The sequence below is a fragment of the Canis lupus genome, chromosome 10 (assembly GCF_048164855.1).
Source record: "Canis lupus baileyi chromosome 10, mCanLup2.hap1, whole genome shotgun sequence".
NCBI classification, from domain to species: Eukaryota; Metazoa; Chordata; class Mammalia; order Carnivora; family Canidae; genus Canis; species Canis lupus.
The window spans coordinates 53,871,937-53,896,507 of NC_132847.1; the positions used below are offsets into that span (position 1 = coordinate 53,871,937).

Sequence of the window (24,571 nt, forward strand, 5' to 3'; positions counted from 1 at the left end):
AGGGGGGAGATGAAGAAAGAGGAGGAGGTGTGGTCTGTCATTCTGGCTGGAACATGCTGTACTAGTTCTGTAGCTTCAGCTCTCGCTAGCAGTAGAGGGAGTTCAGAGCTGTGTGTGAGGGAGGCTCTGGGAGAGGAATTATACCTAGGCATACTCACCCTGCACTTCCAGAACCCAGCCACTGCACTCACTTGGTCCTCCCAGCACCCCACACCCCAAAAAGGAGTAGAACTAGTGTGTAAATATGTCTACCACGGTCATAAACCAAATTCTGCTCTGGAGAAAAAAGTTTTTTTCCAGTTTAATTTGGTGAAGATTCAGTTCCTCCTTAGTTCAATTCAGTGAACATGTTGAGCTACATGGCAGGTTCTATACTAGGTTAAGTGACTACTGAGATGAGCAAGACTCTATCCTTAACCTGCAGCCAAGAAGAGAGGAAATGTATATACTAATTATAATGTACTTCTTTGCTTTTTTTTTTATTAAGATTTTTATTTATTTATTTGAGAGAGAGCATGTGAGAGAGAGCAGGAGCAGAGGGAGGGGCAGACTCCCCACTAAGCAAGGAGCCCCATGCTGGGCTCAATCCTAGGACCCCAAAATCATGGCCTGAGCCGAAAGCAAAACACTTAAGTGACTGAGCCACCCAAGTGTCCCTATACTTCTTTGCTTTATAGTTCTTTGTACTTCATGTAATTCTTGTGTTCTTAACTCTTGTAAAGATAACCATCAAGTTTATGTCTACCTGTGAACTAGCTAATTCAAGATAAACAAAAATACAAGAAAATGTCCCCTCTTCAAAGATGTGACCAGTTACTTTACCAAATTATTCATGAAAGGGGCAGGCACAAGTTTTAAGAACATTCTCACCTTAATTAGTTGTTTTTATTTCCATAATTTTCTCAAGCTAACGTAAGGCATTTTAGAACTTTGAATATAACTTAGATCTTCTAAAATAACGAATAGCTTTCTCAACAAATTATAATTTGCCCTAGAACATGCCTAGAGTTTCTTCTTCTCTGAAATAGATGTTAGGCACTTAATAAATACTTGTTGCCTCAGTACAGGTGTCTGTCCTCTTTTGGCTATAAATGGGTGGTCCCTCATGTCTCCTATGATGATATGGTCCATGAGGCGCAGACCCTCCAGCCTAAAAGGATCCTAATTGGCCTAAAAGAATCATCAGCCCATTTACTGCCAGAAAACTCAAAATACAGATAAAGAAAAAGAACTAAATGTGTATACATTTTTAAAAAATAAAAATGGGAAAAAATAAGAAATAAAAAAATAAAAATAAAAATGGGATCACACCATGAATTGTACCTTATAAGTTACTTTATTAAAAAACTATATCATGATATAATTAATTTTAAAAACTATATCATGGAACATAGGGGAAGGGAAGGAAAAACAAAATAAGACGATAAATAAAACCATAAGAGACTCTTAACAATTAGAAACAAACTGAGGGTCACTGGAGGGGAGGTGGGTGAGGGGATGAGGTAACTGGGTAATGGGCATTAAGGAGGGCACTTGATGTGATGAGCACTGGGTGTTATATGCAACTGATGAATCACTAAATTCTACCCCTGAAACTAATAATACATTATATGTTAATTAAATTGAATTTAAATAAAATGTTTTTAATCCTGAAAAAAACCCTGTATTATGGACATAGTTTCTTCTCAACAACTGTTCTAAAACAATATTTTTTTTATGTGTTGTAGAATATTTCATTATGGCTACCTCATAATTTATCTAATCAATACACTAATGACAGAGCACTTAGAATAATTTTTTAAATTTTTGCTTCTATAAATGGTGCATCAGCAATCATCCTTATGTATATATCCTAATGTACTTTTATCATGTTATTTCTTTTAAATTTATTTTCTAGAAGTAGACTGAGGAGAATACTTATTTCAAATTCTGATACATGTTGCTTAGCTGCCCTCTTGAAAATTTCATTCATTCAAAAATGTTTATGTATGCCAGACTCTGTCTGGGGATATAATAGTTTTGGGAAATATAATAGTGAATAATGAGGGCAGCCCCAGTGGCACAGCAGTTTAGCGCCGCCTGCAGCTCAGGGTGTGATCCTGGAGACCAGGGATCGAGTCCCACATCGGGCTCCCTGCATGGAGCCTGCTTCTCCCTCTGCCTGTGTCTCTCCCTCTCTCTCTATCGCTCATGAATAAATAAATATAAAAATTAAAAAAAATAGTAGATAATGATAGACAAGGTTCCTGTCCTATGGAGCTTGCCTGTCTAGCATTACAAGCTAAATAAACAATTCTAAAACACAGTACAGAGAAGCTCAAGGTGCTTTGGGAGCGTGTAACCAGGGCACATAATGTGGTCTAGGAAAAGCCATTGAACGTGTAATGTTTCAACTGAAAACCTGAAGGATGAATAAGAGTTGGCCAAATTGAGGGGCCATGTTCCAATCAATAAAGAGGTAAATTTAGATATAACTACAGGGCAAGGTAGGAATGGCAAAAGATGAGACCAGAGAGGTAAATTATGAAGGTCAGACTACAGAGTTTGAATTTTTTGGAAAATCTTTGAATATTTTTAAGCAAAAAGATGATACAAATAGTCTTCATTTTCAAAGAATGGTGCTGGGAAAGGAGATCAGGTTAGAGGTTGATGTAGGAGTTCAGACAACTGGTAAGTATAGCTTAGTCTTGGGTAGTAGCATTGGGGGTGGAGATGGGTGGATAGAGACTTAGTGGTTATTGGGATGTAGAATATATAAAGTGGAAGTAGACAGGAGTAACAGAAACCCAAAACTAAGGACTTAAATAATATCAGAGTTTATTTTTCAACAAAAACAACAAAAATGCAGAGGTAGACAGTCCTAGGCTGGTATGCAGCTCTGTAGTCTAAATGAGAGACTCAGGCTCCTTCTGATTTTTTTGCTCTAATATACCTAGGCCATCTTTGTGGTTCAAGATGGCTACTATAGTTCTAGCCATCATACCTACCTTCCTGATATCAGGATGGAGGAAGGCAAGAAGGATATACTTTGTTCATCATAAAGAGATTACCCAGAATTCTCACAACACTTTGACCATAACTTAGTCAAATAGTCACTCCTATCTAAAAGAAGAAGAATTTTCAGTTGGAAAACATTATACCCAGCTGAATATCAGGATTCTGTTAATTCGAAAGAGAAAGGGAGAATAGATGTTTGACTGGCAACTAACAATCTGGGGCTTCGGAAGGTGGGGAACTACAATTCGGCCAAATTGATTACAAGATAACATTGATTACACAAAGATATACCACTATTGAAAAGAGACTTATTTGGCAATTAGGCAAAGATTTACATGGTAAAATCCTATTTATTGTTGTCAAAGAAGAAACAAGTGTTAGTTCAGATAAGGCCCCAGTTTACGTGTGAATATACCTATATTGATTTGACCTGAATCACTGTCACACAAAATCGTCATGCTTGTGATTTTAAGCACCTTGTCATTCATTAGTATTCAGACTATAGAAAAGAACCAACCAGGACACCTCACTGGCCTAGTTGGAGGAGCATGAGACTCTTGGTCTCGGGGTTGTGAGTTCAAGCCCCACATCAGGTATAGAGATTACTTAAATCAATAAATATTTTAAGAAAAAGAAAAGAGCAGACCAACAGATTGCTGCTATTTAGAACAAAAAACTAAACAGGACTCAGATGAAGACATTTGCTTATTGTTCTTCTCCACCAAGGATATTAGGAGTGTATTACAGTAGAAAAAGCAAGGGCTTTGGAGCGAGTCTGACAAGAATTCCAAGCCCAACTCCCCTACTTTCTAGCTCAGTGGCATTGGATAAAGTTATGTCTGCCAGAGCCTTGGTTTCCTCAGCTGCAGAATAGGGGAAATGATAGCTACTTTGTTGGGGTGCCTGGGTGGCTCAGTCAGGTAAATGTCTGCCTTCAGCTCAGGTCATGGTCTCAGGCTCCCTGATCCTGCTCTCTCTTGCTCTCTCTCTGTCTCTCGAATAAGTAAATAAAATCCGTAGAAGGAAAAAATAATAGCTACTAATACTAAAATCTTTAGTTGTAAGTCTTTTACTTCTTTCTAATCCATTTTATGTGGGGAGGCATAACTCCCAACTATTCCTGACCCTGTGCACACTGTCCTTAGGTTGCTTCTGTAGCATTTTGAACCAGTTTATAAAACCTGTAGCTGTGATAGAGGCTAAATTCACAGTCATCCCTAAGTTTTTGATCAAAAATGAGTTCATCTCCCCTACCCCCCCTCCACCACCTCTCATCCATATTTACCATGTCTACACCCTTCTGACTGTTGATAGTTTCCTTGCTATCCACAACCATACCACATACAGAAATGGAAGGGATGGGGAAGAGAGGAGGACTTGGGACCTCAGCCAATTCAAGTGTGGGTTGGGACCTCGGAGCAAGGAAACAAAAACAAAAACAGGCCTTGCAGAGGCATGGTATAGTATTATTAGGCAGAAATAGAAAGATGAGACTGTTTATGGCTCTGTCTGCACTCCAGAATGCTAATGCAACACGCTAAATTCCACAAATGTTTTTTAGGTGCTTTTTTTAAAAAAAGGAATTAGCCTGTCTGTTAGCTCCAATGCAAATAACCTTAGAATTCTTCCTTCACATTCCTCAGTGGCTCCTTAGAGGGGAGTGCCTCTGAAATACACACATCAGCCCTGCAGGAAGTGGAAAGAGGATCTCTGGGCAGGCTCAGCAGATCAGAATTTGGAGATCCAGACCTTGAATAGATAGGCCTTTAAGGTCTAGAGGCAGCATATTATGGCCCACAAACTGAAAATAGTTTTTACGTTTTTAAAGAACTGTGAAACAAAACAAAACACACACACGTGGCCCATGAAAGCCTGAATATTTCCTCTTTGGCCCTTTACATATCTACACATAGAGTTTGCTACACAGAGGGTGGGTCTCACCAGAGGCTGCAGGATGTCAGAACATTTGTTTTGAATCCCAGCATAGACACTTGCAGAACAAGAGGTGTCAGCATCATTGAAGAACAGATTTCTAGTTCTCCTGTTCATGAGTTCTGGAGACCTGGCAAACTAACCCCATAGTCAGAGATTGCTAGGCTAGAAAGAGGGAAGGCTTGTGTTGGGTTTGGAATATAGTGTTGCCTTTGTTCTAACTGAGCAGTGGAACTCATCCTTTCATTAATGTTGCTTTCTCAGGCCTTAGGCTAAGTCCAGTTGCTAAGTACTGATGCTAAATGCTGTATCACTGGGATACAAGCCTCAGATCAGTATCCTGGGCTTGGGCATTGGGAGAATTAGATTTGTAGATAGAGCAAGTGGATGAGTCTAGGTGTTTCTTTCTGCTTGCATGTTTTTACTTTCTCCGTTACACATTAGTGGAAATTAATACCTTCTGTCTAGGTAAGCAGATTCCTAACTATTTCAACTGTACTTCAAACCGGAAGTAGGGGTTATAGGCCTGAAGGAAAGAAACTACACTTTCCAGCATGGCCACCATGACCTGAAAAGCCAGGGCTCCACACCTATATGCATGAATGACAATTATATTTCTAGAATACTTTGGTTCAGAGAATTTACAGCATTTACATTTGCTACTACTTTTTTTTTTTTTTAGCTTTTATTTACTGGGGTGCCTGGGTGGCTCAGCGGTTGAGCATTTGCCTTTAGCTCAGGTCTTGATCCTGGGGTCCTGGGATCAAGACCTGCATTGGGCTTCCTGCAGGGAGTCTGCTTCTCCCTCTGCCTATGTTTGCCTCTCTTTCTCTCTGTCTCTCATGAATAAATACATAAAATCTAAAAAAAAAGGGGGGGGTCATGTGTTTATTTATTTGAAAGAAAGAAAGAGAGCGTACACAAGCAAGGGGAGCAGCAGGCAGGAGAGGAAGAAGCAGGCTACCCACAGGAGCAGGGAGCGTGATGTGGGTCTCAAACTCAGGACCATGGGGTCATGACCTGAGCCAAAAGCAGATGCTTAACCAACTAAGCCGCCCAGGTGCCCCTGTTGCTACTTATTTTTTTTTAAAGATTTTATTTATTCATTCATGAGAGACACAGAAAGAGAGGCAGAGACATAGGCAGAGGGAGAAGCAGGCTCCCTGCGGGGAGCCCGATGCGGAACTCGATCCCAGAACCTTGGGATCACACCCTGAGCCAAAGGCAGATTCTCAACCACTGAGCCACTCAGGCATCCCTCTACTTATTATTTTAATTTCTTAGATATTTTGCCTTGCCACAACTGCCAGAAGATGGATACAATGAGCCCCTTTACCTTTGAGAGGATAGGTACTCTGCCCCGAGATGACCCAGCAGGTCTGAGAAAAACCAAGAATGAAAGCAGTGTTCCTGTCCTTGGGCATCTTGCCACTATCCTGGGCATGAGTAGCTTCCAGATAAAGCTGAGCTCAAATCCCATGTCTCTAGTGATCAAATCTGGTTGTTTCTGAGACTGCATTGTTGTTCTGATGACCAGGTAGATAAGCCTTGAATAAAAGGGAAAAAAAAATGTATTGAATGAGTGGCTCACCAGCCTACCTTCTTGCCAGCACCCTGGATGCCGAAGGTAATGATATGTTGTGTCACTGATGATGGTTATGAGTCAGCCACAGGCAGGAAGATGATGGAGTCACTGTTACTGTGCATTTGGCTGCTTGGCTGCTTTCTTTGTACTTCAGCATTCCTACCTGGTGTGTGGTACATTTTTATCATTCCACAGCAGTCTGCTGTGCACATGGCCCCTTAGTAGGTTATTTACATTGGCTATCCAGCTGTCAGACTTCTCACATCCCTATCTGCCTAATAGGGCAAGATGAAATCTGAATTAGAAGCTGCCTTTCTTTTTTTTTTTTTTTAACTTTTTTTTAAAATTTATTTATGATAGTCACAGAGAGAGAGAGAGAGAGGCAGAGACATAGGCAGAGGGAGAAGCAGGCTCCATGCACCGGGAGCCCAACGTGGGTCTCCAGGATCGCACCCTGGGCCAAAGGCAGGCGCTAAACCGCTGCGCCACCCAGGGATCCCTAGAAGCTGCCTTTCAGAGAGACTAGTGGGATATCCACAGAGTTCCAGAGACTGTAGTCAAAGTGCAAGGTCCCTAAGACAGACCCCAATCTATAGGCCTTGAGGGATAAAAATGCTTTCAGGAAAGATTTTCTGGGTACTGGCTCCAGGTCAGAAAGGTGAGGGCTGGTTTCTTGGTGTTTCTCTCCTGTTGTGTCATGTTTAGGAAGAGCTCTGGCAAAATAAATTTTCAAGGGATTTGATCTGCCTGCTAAAAACTCTATGCAAACCAATTAAGGATCAGCCTAACCAATTATTGTTTCAGATATCAGCACTTATCTGGGACTTGTGACTGATAAGGCTGAGCTTCTGGTTAGTTGAGTAACAGTCTTTTTTTTTTTTTTTTTTTTTTTTTAGATTTTATTTGACAAACAGAGAGAGTGCGAGCACAAACAGGGGGAGAGGCAGAGGGAGAGGGACAAGCAGGTTCCCTGCTGAGCAGGAAGTCTGATGTGGGGCTCAATTCCAGGACCCCAGGATCGTGACCTGAGCTGAAAACAGATGTTTAACCAACTGAGCTACCCAGGTGCCCCAAGTGACAGTCTTTTCTTGACTTTATTCAGATCATTTCAGTGCAGCTAGTTTATATCACGTATATATGTGTACACCCTTCCAAAACAGTGTATTAAGTCTTTTGTGCAGGGCCTGTATGACTCTTGCTAGAAAGAGCAGTTCTCAGTTGAAGTCTTCCTGCTCCCAGAAATTTTGGACCAGACAGCTGGACGTGTGACAGCTCTGTTTGTTTCCTTTTCCCTTCCTTGTCTCTGTGAATTCTGAACTGTTTTTCAACAAGGCTCACTTCCCTCAGAATCCAACTTAGCATCCTAGAGAAGAAGCCTGAGGCCACTCTTATAGCAGGAAGCTGTCCTAGATTTGAGCAGTAACCAGTAGAACTTGATACTGACGCCAGAGTGTAAAAATAAACACCTCCTACAGTGCTGTCTTAATCCGTTGGCATCAGAGTTGCTATTATTAACCCATAGGCCTCATAGGCAGCTGTGATGGGCAGACAACAGCCTGGACAGACCTATCCTGCCAGCTTGGGATCAGACTGTTTCCTTGCTACATCTACTGGGATCTGATCTGGGGCCCCTGGAGAAGCACCATCAGTCTGGGAGCATGCCCCACAACAGGTAATACTAGAGATGGATTAGTATCTTTGGTTTAGGAGAGTTTTAGGCTTTACAGCCAGCCTGCCAGTCCTGCCAGAATGAAATCGGCACAGGCTGACTGATTGAGTCCTAGTGCAGGGGAAGGAGAAATTAAACATAGCTCTTTCCATTTCCTTTGGATCTTTTTAAGAGGTTTTGCCTACCAGTTCCCTGGATCTGGAGTCTGTAGGTTTTCTGGGAAATTGAGAAAGAAGAGAGGAAAGGATTCCAATGATCATCTGCCAAAAGTATAATAATAGTGACCATGACTGACTGAGTGCTTACCTTGTGTAGGGCACTTTGCATGCAATATCTTATTTAATTCTACCTCAAGCCTTTGTTTTTATTTTTTATTTTTTTTTATTTATGATAGTCACACAGAGAGAGAGAGAGAGAGAGAGAGAGAGAGAGGCAGAGACACAGGCAGAGGGAGAAGCAGGCTTCATGCACTGGGAGCCCGACGTGGGACTCGATCCCGGGTCTCCAGGATCGCGCCCTGGGCCAAAGGCAGGCGCCAAACCACTGCGCCACCCAGGGATCCCCCTACCTCAAGCCTTTGAAGGAAGATATAACAGCTCTACACATGAGGAAGCAGAAGTCTAGTGAAGTTGAGTAACTTCTCAAAGTCCATAGCTAGCAAGTAGTATGTCACACTTGAATCCAGCCCTGTCAACATCAAAATCCATGCTCTGAATCATTCAGAACCTATGCTCCTGAATACTCAGGATTCAGGCCAGCCCCTAGCCAACCTGCTTTTAAGATTTGTTTAAGTATACATCAGTTACTCTCCTTTTAGTCTTATAACTAAAGCAAATATAGTATCTGATACACAGAAATGGTCTTTGCTGCCACCTGCTAGTGAGGCAGTCCCAGTGCTCTTCACCAAGCATGGTGAGCTGGACTCAGAGACTATTTTCTAAAGTCTATCAGAAGATAACTCACCTTTGGGAAAAGTCTTTGACTCTGACAGAGAATTCTCAGGGACTAGGACCCCTCTACTAAGAAAAAGGCCAGACTGGAACCTAGTTCCCTAAGGGAGCAAGGCTTTAATGGCTTCTAGCAGTCATGCTGAGGGAGGAGTGTTCTTGGATGGTAATATTTCCTTGAAGAGTAGCTAGACTTCTTTTTTGTTTTTTTTGTTTTGTTTTGTTTTTTGTTTGTTTGTTTTTTAGACTTCTTTTTCTTCTTTCTCTTATCTCCCCCACCCTGTCTCCACAACTGGCTTGTGTAATTCAATCTAGATTCTTCTCATAGTCCACTGTGCACTTGTGGCCTTTTATATACAGCTTTTGATAGACTGATAGGACGGCAGTTTACCAGCCTGCGTGCCTCAGTCCACTGCCTTGGGGGAGGGGGAGCAGAGAACACTCTGACTTTGCTTCCTGGAGCTTAGGATCCAAAAGGAACAGCCAAAGAAGAAACATTGGGCCTTTTTTGTCCCATTGAACTTGTTCCTGCAAATACACACTTGAGAGCTGTCCTCTTAGCAGAGCACCCCGAGCTGGGCCTTTGATGGTCCATCTCTGACACACTGTCTCTGGTTTTGGTGGTTTGCTCCTCCCTTGCTGCTCACCTACAGCCAGCATTGGAAGGTTTAATCTCCCTATCTTCATCCTCATCCCCGCAGCTGAAGAACCTGGTCTGTCAAGGTAGGAACTAAATCTTTCCTAATTCTCTGTAGTCTTTCTCTCTCTCCCTAACCCACATCCTCAAAACAGATAGGTAAGTTTTATAGGAAATCCTCAATCTCTAGAGACTTCTAACTGTAGGAGTGAGAAGGCAGGCAGGCACTTGGAGGTAGGGGTGTGTGTGTGTGTGTGTGTGTGTCTGTGTCTGTGTATTTTTGTTGTAAGGCAAGAGGGTGAACTGAAGGACATTAATTAGCACCCTGCATAGGAACCTTTCCTTGGGCCCAAGGTTTTAATTTGGCTTTGTTTGTAATTAGAGCTGAAAGGGATCCTTAAGAGGTCATGTGATTGAACCTTCTGCCAAATAGGTGCTATGAGTTGAACTAAGGAAGGAGTCAAATAGTTGACCTACTGGAGAATGTTATACACTTGCTGGCTGGATGAGTAGAAGAATTTTTTTTCTAGGTATTACCTCTTTTGAGCAAAGAGAGACCCTGGGACAAAGCTAGGTTTATTATTACCAGATTTTGATGGAATAAAGGAAAGGAGGAACCCTTTACAGCTCAGTGTGGGCCAGTGGCTTCTAGTTTATTCTTTTCCTGGTTGTAATTCCCAGTGCTGCAGTCTCCATTCATTGAATTGGAGCCTTGGGAGCTTCACACACAGCTGAACCTGGGAAGGAAAAGGCTTGGTGCCTACCAGAGGTTCCACCTCTGGACATTGTGCCAGTGATTTTTATTACATTAAAAGTGTCTGCATATTTCCAGTCCATAAGGGAGGAGATAGACTTGGGGAAAAGAAGATATACCCACACCAGGTGGTCCTAAGAAAAAGCCCATTCTATTTCAGAACCAGGCCTTTTCTCTAGTGTTTGTATTCGACTTTAGGGAATGGACTTTGAGCTGAACCTTTCTGTAACATAATTTGAGAAGCTGAAAGCAAAACAAGCCCTGTGCTTCGAAAGAGGATTCTATATTAGGGAGTCCTGATAAGGAAGCAGCTGGGTGTGTCTGGGACAACCCTTCAGGCCTCTTCCAGCACGCTCCCAGCATGCTGGCTGGCCTCATTTGGAGTCCAAAATAACATAATATCAGTTCAGAACAGTGGCCTCCTCAGCTAGGAGTAGCTACATGAAACCAGGAAGAAAGATGATTTCTGGGCATTCGCTGCTATTTCTATTTCATTTGTGGAATCAGACTACTGATGCCATAGCCAGATGCTCTCAGGCCTCCAACAGCCTGTTTTTTCTTTGCTTGTAACTCAGTGCAGACACCCACAGGAATCACTATCACCACCAATTCAGAATCTCTGAATTCTTTTTTTTTTTTTTTTTAAGATTTTATTTATTCATGAGAGACAGGCAGAGACATAGGCAGAGGGAGAAGCAGACTTCCTGCAGGGAGCCCGATGCAGGACTCAATCCTCGGACCCCAGGATCATGCCTTGAGCCAAAGGCAGGTGCTCAACCACTGAGCCACCCAGATGTCCCTAAATGTCTGAATTCTCTGAACATCTCTCACACATTTCAAAGAGAAGTACTTATCTTCTGTACTCAGAAGTAAATCTACTATTAATGTAGCTAATAGACCTTGTTTTCCAGACCTGTTTGATTTGGGAGCCATGAAGAAAAAAGAAATGATTTCTATCAGTTAATCATTTGTTTCACATTCCATTTCCCCAACCCAACAAAGCATGTTGGTCAGTCTTGCCTTTGCCTTTGCCTTTGCCTTTGCCTTTGCCTTTGCCTTTGCCTTTGCCTTTGCCTAGAGGTTTTCAGAATTTCTCCCTCTAAGCCCTGGGGTTCTCTGAAGTGCTGTTGGGGACCCACAGTGGAGAGAGAGATTTGGAGTGTAAGGGGCATCAGGCCTACCCTGCTTCAACCAGAGTAGCTCTATTTTATGTATGAGGGCTGAAAAAGTTTGAAACCACTGTTCTAACCCTTATCTCACATCCTGAACTGTCTTTCTTGCTGTCTTAACCCTCTGCAGAAATATGTTGGTAATGATTTTAACAAAATTATGAGCCCCTGAGGTTGGGCTCTTACCCCTGAACATCCAGCACAGCATTATACACAGTAGGATGCTTGTGGTTTGATTGCTTGCTTGTTTGGCTGAGTAACTCCTGAGATATTAATTAATTGCTTCAATATGCTTCTAAATCAGGGAGAAGTATACAGTAGTCATCCACAGTTTTACTCTCCGAGGTTTCAGTTAACCCATGCACGTTTAGCCATGGTCCCTCCAGAAGCAGATGGTCCTCCTCCTGATAGTTGTCAAAAGGTCAGTAGCTGCAGTGCTTTATCACAGTGCCTATGTCTTTCATCTCACTTCATCATCACAAAGGAATTTTGTCATCTCACAAGAAGAATAAATGCAATACAATAAGGTATTTTGAAAGAGACCATATTCACATAACTTTTATTATAGTGTGTTGTTAAAATTGTTCTATTTTATTAGTTATTGTTAATCTCTTGCTATGCCTAATTTGTACATTAAACTACCATAGGTATGTATATATAGGAAAATATATATATTTTGTTGTTGTAAGGCAAACAAGGTTGGTATTATTGATTTTGATGCTCACATTGTCATATATATATATAGTTTGGTGCCATCTATGGTTTCAGGCATCTACTAGTAGTCTCAGAACATATCCCCTGCAGATAAAGGGAGGCTACTGTAGAGTATATCATAGTTTATTTAATTTGGTATGATTTGACTACTTCTGATCTTTCCTATTGGAATCAATCATGCAGTTTATGGTGAAAACATGGCCCAAGGTGTTACCTAATATAGGTTGTTGCTGGTGTACAGGATATCTGACTAGGTCACAAGCAGAAGTTGATTTCCAAAGAAGAGTGTCCTGAGGTTAAAGGTAGGCAGAGTATTATTGGGAAAGGCTGGGGGCAGAGGTCTTCTAAGATCACATAGTCTTATCTATGTTTAAATACTGCTTGCTTTCACTAAAAATTACCTGCCTAAATAGTTTCCAAAACTATTCAGTATCTTGACTGTGGAAAATGCAGATCTTTTTTTTTTTTCACTGAGCTACGCTTATAACAACATCCAGACTGTTTATCTACAGCCTCCAGTATATAACTGAATATCTTTGGGGGTTTTTTTGTGCTTTATTTTGTTTTTAATTGACATATGTTTTATGAAACTTATATATACATTTAATTTTTTAAAAAGTCAAATAATAGAAAAAAGATATTAGTGGGCAGACTAGCAAAATCTAAATAGTTGGCAAGTTTAGTTAATAGTAATATGTTCATTGTTAATTTCTTTGTTTTGACAAATGTATGAGGATTATGTAATGGTAATAGGGTACTGGTTGAAGGGCATATAGGAACTCTGAACTATATTTGATAGTTCAAAAATTAATTCAAAATAAATAGTTTTGGGCAGCCCCGGTGGTGCAGCGGTTTAGCGCCGCCTGCAGCCCACGGTGTGATCCTGGAGACCAGGGATCGAGTCCCACATTAGGCTCCCTGCATGGAGCCTGCTTCTCCCTCTGCCTGTGTCTCTGCCTCTCTCTCTCACACTCTGTATCTCTCATGAGTAAATAAAATAAAATCTTTTAAAAAAATAAGAATAAATAGTTTCTTTTTGGGGAGCATGAATGGCTCAGTCAGTTAAGCATCCTACTCTTGATTTCAGCTCAGGTCTTGATCTCAGGGTCGTGAGTTCAAGCCCCATGTTGGGCTCCACGCTGGGCCTAGAGCCTACTTTAAAAAGTAAAAATAAAGAACACCGGGTGGCTCAGCAATTGGGCATCTGCCTTTGGCTCAGGGTATGATCCGAGAGTCCCAGGATCTAGTCCCACATCAGGCTTCCTGCCTGAGTGGCTCAGTCAGTTAAGCCTCTGCCTTCACCTCAGGTCATGATTGCCAGAAGCCCCACATGAAGCCTGCTGAGTGGGGAGCCTGCTTCTCCCTCTGCCTATGTCTCTGCCTCTCTCTTTGTCTCTCATGAATAAATAAAATCTTTTTTTTAAAAAAAGTAAAAATAAAATAGTTAACGTTTATACACAGCAATAAAGGTCTTCACAATGAAAAAAAAAGCCAACTATTGCCAGATATGGGACAATCTGAGCATCAAAATCAATAATACCAACAATAGGTTACAACTCATTCAATTTTTTTAAAAAAGCCCAAGATTCTATACTGATACCAAAGGAAGGGAGGGAAGAAGAGAAGTGGAAGGGAGGGAGGGAGGGAGGGAGAGAGAGAGAGAGAGAGAGAGAGAGAGAGAGAGAAGAAAGAAAGAAAGAAAGAAAGAAAGAAAGAAAGAAAGAAAATTTTTTCTTGTATTTAGAATGCCAGCTAATAAATGTAGAAAGAATAATAGCTGATTCAGACAAAAATCATCAATGGATGTTAACATTTTTTAAAATTTTTAAAGATTTTTATTGAAAAAGCATACACGAGGGAGTCGTAGGGAAGGGGCAGAAGAAGAGGGAAAAGCAGGATCCCCACTCAGCAGGCTCCATGTGGGGCTTCTAGCAATCATGACCTGAGGTGAAGGCAGAGGCTTAACTGACTGAGCCACCCAGGTGCCTGAATGCTAGCATTTTTAAAGAGCAATAGCAGTGCTTTACATTTCTATAAAATACTTATTTTTAGAGCAATTTCACACACTGTTTTGAGTGTTCACATCTGTATCTGGGAGTATAATGTATCCCCCTTTAACCTTCACATTCCTTTTTTCACCTAGTGACACCCCCCCCCCCTGTAAAACAGCCTGGTCCAGGAATAGGAATGTTTAGTAGCCAGTGGTTATATTCACATATGTTTTATTTTCACCATCTCTAGATCTCTGTAATAATCTCCTGCTATTTGATTATCTTTGAGATTTTATCTTTTATTTAAAACATTTCATACAGGGACGCCTGGGTGGCTCAGCGATTGAGCGCCTCCCTTTGGCCCAGGGCGTGATCCTGGAGTCCCTGGATGAGTCCCACATTGAGCTCCCTGTGTGGAGCCTGCTTCTCTCTCTCTGCCTGTGTCTCTGCCTCTCTCTCTCTGTGTCTCTCATGAATAAATATATAAAATCTTGGAGGAAAAGAAAAAAAGTAATGCCCTTTAAATCTGTTATTTGAGGGCACTTGGGTGGCTCAGTCAGTTAAGCATCTGCCTTCAGCTCAAGTCATGATCCCAGGATCTTGGGATCAAGGCCCCACCCTCGGGCTCTCTGCTGAGCCTGCTTTTCCCTCTCCCTCTGCTTGCCACTCCACCTACCTGTGCTCTCTCTCTCTGTCAAATAAATAAAATCTTTTAAAAAAAATCTGTTATTTGGTGTTTTCTCTGTTATTCATTCATGGTGTCTTGCTTCTATGTGTATTTGTGATCTTTGATATAAATTCATTTTGTTTACTCTTTAATTTTGAGAATCCTGTCTACTTAAGCTGGGGTAGTTTCTTCCAATGAAAAAGCTAAGGAGGAACCACCAGTCCTGGATCACTTGAACATACTTCAAGGGTCTCAACTTAATGTGGGAGTCTCAGTTCAACCCACCAGCTTTTAGCGGTCCAAAGCTTGTCATGTCATTCTGACCACAATTAGAATGTTTTGGGAATTGGTCCACAAGGAACCCTGACCTTCCTCCTTACTTACTCCACAGCTCATGATTTTTCCCCTTTTTTGGGATGGGGGATTAGCCTTAGAGATTTCTCCTATTTACTGTGAGCCCTGAAATGCATTAAAATATATATTCTAGGGCAGCCCGGGTGGCTCAGCGGTTTAGTGCCTGCCTTCAGCCCAGGGTGTGATCCTGGAGACCTGGGATCGAGTCAGTCCCACATCAGGCTTCCTGCACGGAGCCTGCTTCTCCCTCTGCCTGTGTCTCTGCCTCTCTTTCTCTCTGTGTCTCTTATGAATAAATAAATAAAATCTTTAAAATATATATATATATATACATATATATATTCTACAAGATCTAGTGGGTTTTTCCAGTAGAAAGGACTCCTTTAATATCTTGTTCGCCATATTCAGGAAGTAGTCTCTCTGTACAATTTGATATCCTAATTTTCTATTAGTTTTTTTTCTATTAGTTTTTAAGCCTTTTTCTATATCAACCGTCATAAATACCCAATTCTATTGGATATTTAGAATATTTTTATTTTTTTTACTGTTGCAAGTAATACTGCAGTGAACATCATTGTGGAAATGTAAAATAAATCGGGGGTTAAGGATATTAAGAAAAAGCATAACTGTTATTCTAGGCAGGCGTTGCAAACTCAAATGCTTTATAGGATACTGGAAAATAATGCAAATGAATAAGGTGAAGCAGTGAAGCTGTCTACGTACAAAAGACCATAAGAAGTGATGGGAACATGTCAACCTGAAGGGCACAAGCCTATCTTATGAGGGTAGCCCTTCTTAACTCCAGCCAGTTGTTACCATCTAGAAATGAGGGCCTGGTATGGTCAGTTCTGATTCTTCAAGCAAGACAAACTGGAGATCCAGGTATTTATTATTATTATTATTTTTTAGAAATCTCCAAAATTTTTATGGTGGCATATTTACTGCACAAGCCACATAAAACCTGTTGACACACAGGATGTGACTGTCAGGTTGTCACTTCGAAATGTATGCTCTAGGGACAGGGTGGATAGAGCGCATGCTCTATCATGACTGGGTAGGGAAGTGCTGACTGGAGACACAGCTGCTTAGTCATCTTTCCATCCTCAGTATGAAAATAGAGGGAAATGAGGGGTTAAGAGCTTAAGATCTTGGCATTGAGGATTTTTTTTTACTAAGGCTCAGCTTTTTGGTTTTCATCTTCTTCTCTCCTCTCCTCTCCTCTCCCCCTTCTCATCAGATGTGCTGTTCTCAGGCTAAGCTAAGCTCCCCAAAGAGCTTGGATCCAGCTAGCCTGCTGGGCTTGCCATCCAGTAGCTTTATTAAATAAACATCAGTAGTGCCCTACTAAGTTCCAAGGCTTTGTGCTAACAATTATTACGAACATATGAGACAACCCAACCCTGTAAAAGTGTACTGTCATCAAGAGAAAAATAAAATAAACTGACCAATATTTGGTTACCAAATGAGTTATGCAGACTATTGAAGAAGTTCAGAAGAAATTTTCCATGATTAAAAAAAGCTTCTAGACATAGTAGATTTTGAGCTAGCTTCTTAAAAAAAAAAAAAAGGCAAAGGAAATAGGGAGAGGGCACTCCAGATACCTTCCCAGTGTGAGTGAGCCACAACTCAGAATTCTAAATAATTTGGCATGTGATGTAACATGATTGGATAAATAAGAAGGAACTTTGAAAGTTTGAAAGTCACATTAAGGAATTTGGATTATCCTGTAGGCAGTGGGGAGCCATTGAAGACTTTAGTAATAAGGTGATATATTGAAGGCAGTGCTTTGGGGATATTAATCTTGGGTCATTATATAGGATAGCTGGGAGGAAAGAGCCACAATAAAAGCCATAAAACTAGTATTAAGACCATATAATGATTCAGAGGAGAGGTTAGTGCAGATCTGAATTAGAATGATAGAAGTAAGGGTGGGAACTTGAAAATCAATATAATGAGTGATTAAGAACACTGACTTTAGGGATCCCTGGGTGGCGCAGGGGTTTGGTGCCTGCCTTTGGCCCAGGGCGCGATCCTGAACACCCGGGATCGAATCCCACGTCGGGCTCCTGGTGCATGGAGCCTGCTTTCCCCTCTGCCTGTGTTTCTGCCTCTCTCTCTTTCTCTCTCTGTGACTATCATAAATAAATAAACATTTAATAAAAAAAAAAAAAAGAACACTGACTTTAGAATCAGACAGATCCGTCCGTATCTGAGTCCCAGATTAGATATTTACTGACTGTGTTACATTAGGAAGATTATTTAACATCCCTGAGCCTCATTTCTCATCCATAAAATAGAGATAATAATACTTAGCTTAGAGAGTGGTTATATAGATTAAATGAGATGATGTAAGTAAGTGCTTAGCATAATAGTTAGAATATAGTAAAAGTACAATAAATTATTAGGTCAATGCCTAAAACTTTGGGGAAAAAGACTCAGCATGACTTGGTGATTGTCTGAATGTAAAGAGAGTCCAGATGACTTAGCATTTTCAGGCTTGTGTTACTGATAGTTCCAAGAAAGCTAATTTAAAACAGAAAACTCAGTTTGACTTTGGATATGTTGAACTTGAGGTAATGGTGAAAAGCGTCTGAGTAGGCTGTTAGAGATTTGATTCTAGAACTTCTGGAAGAATGTAAGATGCGGAAACCAGCAGCACAATGGTGAGGGCCAAACATCTTCTCAAGTTGGAAAGACTTCAGATCTTAGCCTTGCAGTAAGTCTAGATTTTTTTTTTCATTGTTATTTTTAAAAATCTTAAAATTTGAGTATAGTTTACTATAAATCTACATTTAAATGTGTGCCAGGAATTGCTTTGTTAAACAATAAAGAATGAAACAAGAAGAGATACTAGGAAGATTGGTGTATAGAAGAAGCCAAAGGGAGAAAAGGGTTTCAATAGTAGAAGATGGCTAAGTGTCAGAAAATTTAAATAGTGTAAGTTCAAAATTAAACTATTTCCGACAGGCCAAGTATTATAAGAAGACACACTTCTGGTAGTTAAGAAATGACTAAGAAGAAAGTAAAGCTAACATGGTCTATTCTTTTAAAAATTATTGTGTTTGACAAAAAAGGAAAGAGGGCATTGTCTGAGGTCCTTTGGTTGGCATGCCAGTGATGCCAGAAATGCCTCTGCTTTTTGTACACCTGAAATTCCACCAGCCCCACGCAGTTACAGAGCCTTTGAAGACTTCTATCTCTGTGGAGCTGAGCAACACTATTCACTGGGCTCCTGCTTTTTCTATTTAACAGTTTTATCGAGATATAATTGATGTACCATGTTTCATCAGCTAAAGTATACAATTTAGTTGTTTTTAGCATATTCAGAGAGCAACCATCACACAATCTAATTTTAGCACATTTGCATCATCCCACAAAGAAACCCCATACTTGTGAACAATCACTCCCTATTTTCCCCTTCCCCTGGCAACCACTAAACTACTTTTGCCTCCACACATTTGCCTAATCTGGACATTTCATATAAATGCAGTCAAACCATATGTGACTTTTTGTATTTGGCTTCTTTCACTTAGCAGGTTTCCAAGGTTTATCTATGTTGTAGCGTGTTTCAATACTTTATTCCTTTTTTTTGTTGAATAGTATTCCATTTTATGAACATACCACATTTTATTTATCCATGTATTGAAAGACACCTGGGTTGTTTCCACTTTTTGGCTATCATGAATAATGCTCTGTACATTCATATGTAAGCTTTTGTGTGAACATATGTTTTCATTTCTTTTGGGTCTATATCTAGGGGTAGAATTCCTGGGTCATATGGTAACTCTATATTTAACATTTTAAGGAACTTAGAGACTGTTTTCCAATGTGATTACACCATTTTACAGCCCTCCCAGTGATATATGAGGGTTCTGATTTCTCTACATCATCACTTGTTACTGTTTGTCTTACATATTTTAGCTATTCTAGTAGGGTGAAGCAGTATCTCATTTTAGTTTTGACTTCCACTTCCTTAATTAACAAATGCTGTTGGGATTCTTTTATGTGCTTATTGACCATTTATATATCTTCTTTGGAGAAACATCTATTCAAATACTTTGCCTATTTTTTTAATTGAGTTATATGTCCTTTTACTGTTGAGTTGTAAGAGTTCTTTATATATTCTGTATAGAAATCCCTTATCAGAAATATGATTTGCAAGTATTTTCTCCCATCCTATGGGTTGTGCTTTCACTATCTTGATTGTGTCCTTTAAAGCAAAGCTTTAAATTCTTTTTTTTTTTTTTTAAGATTTATTTATTTATTTATTCAGAGAGAGCGAAAGAGAGGCAGAGACACAGGCAGAGAGATAAGCAGGCTCCATGCAGGGAGCCCGACGTGGGACTCGATCCTGGGTCTCCCAGGTCTCCAGGATCACACCCCGGGCTGCAGGTGGCGCTAAACCGCTGCACCACTGGGGCTGCCCAAAGCTTTAAATTCTTAAGTCTGCTTTGTGAGAGTGTGTGTGTGTGTGTGTGTGTGTGTGTGTGTGTGTGTGTGTTTTGTCACTTGTACTTTTGGTATTGTGTCTAAGAATATATTGCCTAACTCAAGGTTATGAAGTTATTCCTTTTTTTAAAGCTTTCTTTTAATAGACCTCCCCTCCACTCCGCACATGAATAGCAGGGGTCTTCTAAGCTTTTTGAGTCAGATCTGCCTACCTCTCACTCTCACTTACTCTCAAGGCCATTCCTTTTTATACTACTCTTGTTCAACAAGACTTGACTAACCACATTGTACCTGGCAAGCACTGTGCTGGGTTTTGTAGGAAACAATAAAAATGATTCTGTCTTGAGCAAAGATGAATTTAACTTGGACTTTGCGGTTAAAAGAGACATTAAGGGATCCCTGGGTGGCGCAGCGGTTTGGCGCCTGCCTTTGGCCCAGGGCGCGATTCTGGAGACCCGGAATCGAATCCCACGTCGGGCTCCCGGAGCATGGAGCCTGCTTCTCCCTCTGCCTATGTCTCTGCCTCTCTCTCTCTCTCTCTGTGTGACTATCATAAATAAATAAAAATTAAAAAAAAATTAAAAAAAAGTTCAAACTCCTTAACATATTTAAAAAAAATAAATAAATAAAAGAGACATTAAGATAGATATGAAAAAAGAACAGGGGCATCTAGGTGGCTCAGTGGTTGAGCATCTGCCTTTGGCTCGGGTTGTGATCCTGGGGTCCTGGGATTGAGTCTCACATCAGACTTCCTGCAGGGAACCTGCTTCCCCCTCTGCCTATGTCTCTGCCTCTCTCTGTGTCCCTCATGAATAAATCAATTAAATATTAAAAAAAAAAGAAAAAGAACTTTAAACATATCAAATGATTTAATCAAAATTGATCATGGACTGATGATGATATTTTTTGATGAAGTTTGCATCAATGTGCAATGAAATGAGAAAAATAATGACTATGCTTTCTCTTATGCAATGATTGTAGTTGATATAAAGTTTTATTACTATTTTTTTAATGATGCTACTTGGCAATGTAAGAAATTGGCAATCCCATATTGATCTACTAGTTTTTGTGGGATTCTTTTCTTGTCTATAAAACCAACAACTTGGCAGCCACAGTTCAGAAAGCAGAGAGATTCTTTCTGGTTCAGGGGTAATCAGTGAAGACTTGATGGAGGAGTTGATCTGGACCTTATAGATTTTGGATAATTCTCAATAGAGCCAAGCGTAACAGGTAGGAGAAAGTGAGCAAAGGCAGCAGAATGGAAATGAAATTATGAGACAGGTTTAAGGGACTACATGGTGGGGTGTTATGTAGAGAATGACTAGATAGATAGCCAAGATGGAGGACCTTGAAAGCCAAAGTGAGTTTGAATTTGATTCTCTGGGTAATGGGAAACCATTAAAAGAAGCAAGAAGAGTGACATATGAAAGAAAGATGGTACTTTAAGGAGGTGAATCTGGCAGTAGTGGAAGGTAAATTGCAGGTGAGAATACTAATAAGTAGCCAGTTGAGGTTTATAATGTGAAATATTTATATATTGCTTCTAGCCAGAAAATAACTTGATCTTTCATCAAAAGCACTATAGGTCTTTGGCAGTAGTGGGTTAAATGTAGGTGATGATGTGGTGAAGTAAGCCAAGCACTGAAAATATGAAAACTGCCACCTTCGACAGGCAACTAGAAACATTTCCTAAGTAGTGGCTCTCCTGTGATACATGGCTTAGCCTCACAGAAATTTTGGGGACAAAGACCCTGGGCCTAGAGCTTTTATAGTAAGAAACTAGAACTCTAAGCACTTGGTCATGGATATTTTGCCCTAACCTAAAGCTGCTTATCCAGCCCACTTTGAGGTCTCTATCAGGGGAGAGAGAAGTATAGCCATACCTCAAAGATATTGCGGATTCTGTTCTAGATCATTGAAATAAAATGAATATTGCAATAAAGCAAGTCAAATGAATATTTTGATTTCTCAGTGTATATGTAAGTAATTATACTATACTATAGTCTGTTAAGTATAGTAATAGCATTAGCAATACTATAGCAGTATGTCTTTAAAAATGTATATACCTTAGTTAAAAAATACTTTATTGCTAAAAATGTTAGCCATCATCTGAGCTTTCAACAAACTGTAATCTTTTTGCTGGTGGAGGATCTTGCCCTCAATGTTGACGGCTGCTAATTAACCAGGGTGGTGGTTGCTGAAGGTTGGGGCAGCTGTGGCAAGCTCTTAAATAAGGCAATAAAAGGGGCACCTGGGTGGCTCATTCTGGTTAAGCATCAGACTTTAGCTCAGGTCCTAATTTCAGGGTCCTGGATCAAACCCTGAGTCAGGCTCTCTGGTCAGCAGGAAATCTGCTTGTCTCTCTACCCACTCCCCCTCCCAACTTGTGCTCACGCTCATGCTCCCTCTCTTTCAAAAAAAATACGTAAATAAAATCTTTTTAAAAAATAAAAAAAATAAGGGGCACCTGGGTGGCTCAGTTAAGCATCTGCCTTCAACTCAGGTCATGGTCCCAGGGTCCTGGGATCCAGCCCCACATGAGGCTCCCCCACTCAGCAGGGACTCTACTTCTCCCTCTCCCTCTACCCCTACCCCTGCTCATGCTCTCTCTCATTTACTCTCAAATAAATAAATAAAATCTTTAAAAAACAAATAAATATAAATACATAAATAAAATGACAATGAAGTTTGCCTTATCTATTGACTCCTCCTTTCCAAGCAATTGCACTGTTGCGTTTGATGCTGTTTGGTAGTATTTTACCCATAATAGAATTTCTTTTGAAATTGGAGTCCGTTCTCTCAGACCTTGCTGCTGCTTTATCAATTAAGTTTATATAAATTCTAAATTAATTGTTGTCATTTCACCAGCCTTCACAGCATCTCCACCAAGAGTAGATTTCATCTCAAGAACCACTTTCTTTGCTTATCCATAAGGAGAAACTGCTCATCCATTAAAGTTTTATCCTGAGATTATAGCAATTCAGACACATCTTCAGGCTCCACTTCGAATTCTAGTTCCCTTGCTATTTCCATCACATCTGCACTTACTTCCTCCACTGAAGTCTTTTTTTTTTAATTTATTTTTTATTGGTGTTCAATTTACTAACATACAGAATAACCCCCAGTGCCCGTCACCCATTCACTCCCACCCCCCGCCCTCCTCCCCTTCTACCACCCCTAGTTCATTTCCCAGAGTTAGCAGTCTTTACGTTGTCTCCCTTTCTGATATTTCCCACACATTTCTTCTCTCCACTGAAGTCTTGAACCCCTCAAAGTCATCTGTGAGGGTTGGAATGAGCTTCTTCCAAACTCCTGGTAATGTTGATATTTTGACCTCTTCTCATAAATTATGAATGTTCTTAATGGCATCCAGAATGGTGAATCCTTTGCAGAAAGTTTTCAATCAATTTTGCCCAGATCCATCAGAAGAATCCTCATCTGTGGCAGCTATAGCCTGACGAAACGTATTTCTTAAACAATAAGGCTTGAAAGTTGAAATGACTCCTCCATCCATGGGCTGCAGGGTGGATGTTTTGTTCGCAGGCTTGAAAACAACATTAATGTCATTGTACATCTCCATCAGAGCTCTTGGGTGACCAGATGCCTTGTCAATGAGCAGTAATATTTTGAAAGGAATCTTTTTTATGAGCAGTAGGTCTCAACAGTAAGCTTAAAATATTCAGCAAACCATGCTGTCAACAGATGTGCTGTCATCTGGGCTTTGTTCCATTTACAGATCACAGGTAGATTAAATTGAGCATAATCCTTAAGGGCTCTAGGATTTTCAGAATGGTAACAAACACTGTTTCAACTTAAGTCACCAGCTGCGTTAGCCCTTAGCAAGAGAGTCAGCCTGTCCTCTGAAGTTTGAAGCCAGACATTGACTTCTCCTCTATAGCTATGAAAGTCCTAGAAGGCATCTTCTTCCAATATAAGGCTGTTTTGTCTTCATTGAAAATCTGTAGTTTAGTGCAGCCACCTTCATGAATTCTCTTAGCTGGATCTTCTGAGAACTTGGTGCAGCCTCTACATCAGCACTTCCATGGAGACAGTTTGGTTCCCTAAACCTCATGAAGCAACCTCTGCTAGCTTCCAACTTTCTTCTGTAGCTTCCTCACCTCTGTCAGCCCTCATAGAATTGAAGAGATTAGGGCCTTGCTCCGAATGAGGTTTTTGCTTAAGGGAATGTGGTGGCTGATCTTCTATCCAGACCACTAAAACTTTCTCCATATCAGCAATAAGGCTGTTTTGCTTTCTTATGACTCATGTGTTTAGCAGGGTAGCACTTTTAATTTCCTTCAAAAACTTTCTTTTGCATATACAATGTAGATAAATGTTTGGCACAGAGGACTAGCTTTTAACACATTTTCCTGACTAGCGTAATCATTTCTGGCTTTTAATTTAAAATGAGAGAGAGACAACTCCTCCTTTCATTTGAACACTTTGAGGCCATTGTAAGGTTATTAATTGGCCTAATTTGAATATTGCTGTGTCTCAAGGAAGAGGGAGGCCCACAGGAAAGAAGAGAGGTGAACGGCCAGTCAGTAGGGCAGTCAGAACACATACAACATTTAAGTTCGCTATCTTATTACATGGCGCCCCAAAACAATTAACAATAGTTACATCAAGAATCACTCACCACAAGTCACCATAACAAAAATGACAATAATTTAAAAGTTTGAAATATTGTGAGAATTACTAAAATA

The 24,571-nt window shown here is 40.5% G+C and overlaps 1 protein-coding gene across 10 annotated transcripts in view; it reads left to right on the plus strand.

The window, feature by feature from the left end:
- Positions 1 to 24,571, plus strand: part of RUSC2 (RUN and SH3 domain containing 2) — a 70,474-nt gene that overhangs the window by 20,057 nt on the left and 25,846 nt on the right. For 3 of the 10 annotated variants that reach the window (XM_072841828.1, XM_072841819.1, XM_072841826.1), the window contains exons 3-4: positions 8,037 to 8,186; positions 11,995 to 12,111. The exons of 5 other annotated variants lie outside the window; for them this stretch is intronic. The gene's annotated coding sequence lies outside the window, so the exon portion shown is untranslated. The remainder of the gene's footprint in view (positions 1 to 8,036; positions 8,187 to 11,994; positions 12,112 to 24,571) is intronic. 2 more of the 10 variants (XM_072841820.1, XM_072841823.1) reach the window with 2 other exon arrangements.